Source organism: Octopus bimaculoides, chromosome 17 (assembly GCF_001194135.2).
Source record: "Octopus bimaculoides isolate UCB-OBI-ISO-001 chromosome 17, ASM119413v2, whole genome shotgun sequence".
Lineage (NCBI taxonomy): Eukaryota > Metazoa > Mollusca > Cephalopoda > Octopoda > Octopodidae > Octopus > Octopus bimaculoides.
This window is the reverse complement of record NC_068997.1, coordinates 16,441,560-16,444,369: the sequence shown is the minus strand read 5'-3', so window position 1 is coordinate 16,444,369 and position 2,810 is coordinate 16,441,560.

Below are 2,810 nucleotides of genomic sequence, written 5' to 3'. Positions count from 1 at the left end.
CTGCTTTCATTGGAAATCTCGAGATGTTCATAGTTAATTTAGGGCGTCGCGAGTCGTGCAGTTTCCGATCATAGCTACTATAAGCTGTGTTTGTATGCTGAACATTTTAAGTGTTTGTACAATGTCTGAGAGTTTGTTTTGGTGACTTCCTAGAAATAAGTAACCTAGCTTAGTAGAGGTGTTCCACAGAGATAATAAAGAGCTGTTCACTTTCTACATCTTCACATATGTATCGTTGGTGCTAGAGATTAATAATAGCATGATTCATTCATCTTTTGATTGCAGTTAGCGTTAATTACACACTTAAAGGATTCTAGATTCACTACTTACAACGAATACAAGGCGGAGGACCTATGAAACTCAAAAACAGTTAATTTTAGACACCAACGCATAAATAAGCTGACAGTTGGTTGTATCATTATTTGCATTATTAAGGTAAATGCAGCTCATGTTGACATTAAATTAGAAGAATCACAGAGTGACAATATACAATAGTTTAAATTACATTCAAACATGTCAAGCATCGTTGTATCAGTGTCGACCGGACTTTTGGACGATATTATACATCACTGGTCACATTGCATTTCCTCGCATTCTTCTAACTTTCAAATGATGCTGCTCTGGTGGCAGGTAGGCAACATACCCCGTCGAGCGACCATATAGAAGCTTCCTTGCTTGCTCAAATTAGACTTAGCGCCAAAACATAACCAGCGATTTCCCTTCAACAACGGGTCGTACCTTTTTACAGTTAGTTGGACTTGGTCAGTTAACTATAAGGTGTTATGACAATGGACACTACTCAACGATGGTAGTTTGTCATGAACTATCAAGCCTCATCGTCAGACAGTACATTTATTTATATATTTATTCGTTTTGCTATACTTTGTGACGAACAGAGTCGTCGGTTTTAGGACTCCGGTGGATGTAATCATTGGTTCTCAGTATTTCTAATAGTAATAAGGGAGAATCTATAACTCGATGTAGAACAAACATCGAAAGTATATACATACATATAGATCCCTGTCGGTTACCATACTTTAAATGTGTGAAAGAAAGATTCATTTAACCAACTGAATTCACAAGAATAATGAAAAGAATACCCATTAACGTAAATAAAAATTCCTCTCAAAAGGAGGAAGGGGGATAACTCCGGAATTTCAGTAAACCACAAATTAAAAGGAGATACGCTTACTCCTTCATATATTTTCGGTCAATTGAAATTTAGGAGTTACCTCCCTTGCCCATTTTGATTGGAATTTATATTTAAGTTACAGTCACTTGTTTTTTTCTTCAAATTCAGTTGTTCAACATTATTTTATGTTTACCATATTAAGACAGCCTAGAATTAGCTATATGGCGATATGTAAAAATATGTCTACACACATTCATACATTCTACCCTTAAAAATTCTCGCATTATGAAGTGAACTGCTGTTTGCCGATCTTTCCATCCAGACGAAAGAGGCCGGTGTTACGGTAATGTTTATATGCATCTTCTATTGGTTGCATATCCTTGAATTCTTGTTCACTCCATCTGCATATTAGGAGCATTACAACGATTGCATAATTCCAAACACCCAGAAACAGCTTTCGGACTTCAAATATTATGCCTTTTCCCCTTCGTTTTCTGTATTTTTTGTACTCCATATATATGTATTTATTGTCAATATATAAATATCTATATCCTTATTACATAAGTGTTCATCTGAATATTTGCAGTTTTTATTTCTCTCTATATATCCCTATATATATTAAAATGTATATACGTATACTTTATATATCGAGCCCAAACGTATATATATATATATATATATATATACGTATAATATATATATAATGTACACGTGTATGTATATGTATATATGCATATATATGTGTGTATGTATATACGTATATATATATGCTATATATGTATGTATATATATATATATAAAATTTATTAATGAGGGTAGAAATTGATATTAATCAATTAAAACCAGTGGTCTAGCATATTAAAAAAATCGAAGATTAAAATTATATTACATACAAAAATAAGAGGAATGACCAGCAAAAGTGGTCTCCTATATACTAGAAATACATGCCGAATCATCTAACCACGAAAAAATATATATGCTCTCAGTAAAAATTCAGCGACACAACAGATTGTAAAAGGGCAAGACAAATGAAAAAATACTAAATAAAAAAACGATTAACCTACGTACCATGGTTTCACCTGTTAAAATTTACATAAGTAAATATCTGCAGGATCGTTAGCGTAGTCCGTCGATTCGCAATGCAATTTCCAGAACTAGACACAAGACGTCCAGCCGAAAGGGGGCACAGGTAAAGTTCTACGAATTACATTCAGTATATCATTTCAAATGTCTTCAATCTGGCGCGCTAATTCCGGAAATAATTCTGCAGTTAATAAATTTTTGTAGCTAATTTACCGGTATGAGAACATTATTATACAAAATTTATTAATGGGGGTAGAAATTGATATTAATCAATTAAAACCAGTGGTCTAGCATATTAAAAAAATCCGAAGGTTAAAATTATATTACATATAAAAATAAGAGGAATGACCAGCAAAAGTGGACTCCTATATGCTAGAAATAGATGCCGAATCATCTAACCACGAAAAATAATATATGTTCTCAGTAAAAATTCAGCGACACAACAGATTGTAAAAGGGCAAGACAAATGAAAAAATACTAAATAAAAACGATTAACCTTTCGGGTGGACGTCTTGTGTCTAGTTCTGGAAATTGCATTGCGAATCGACGGACTACGCTGACGATCCTGCAGATATTTACTTATGTAAATTTTAAC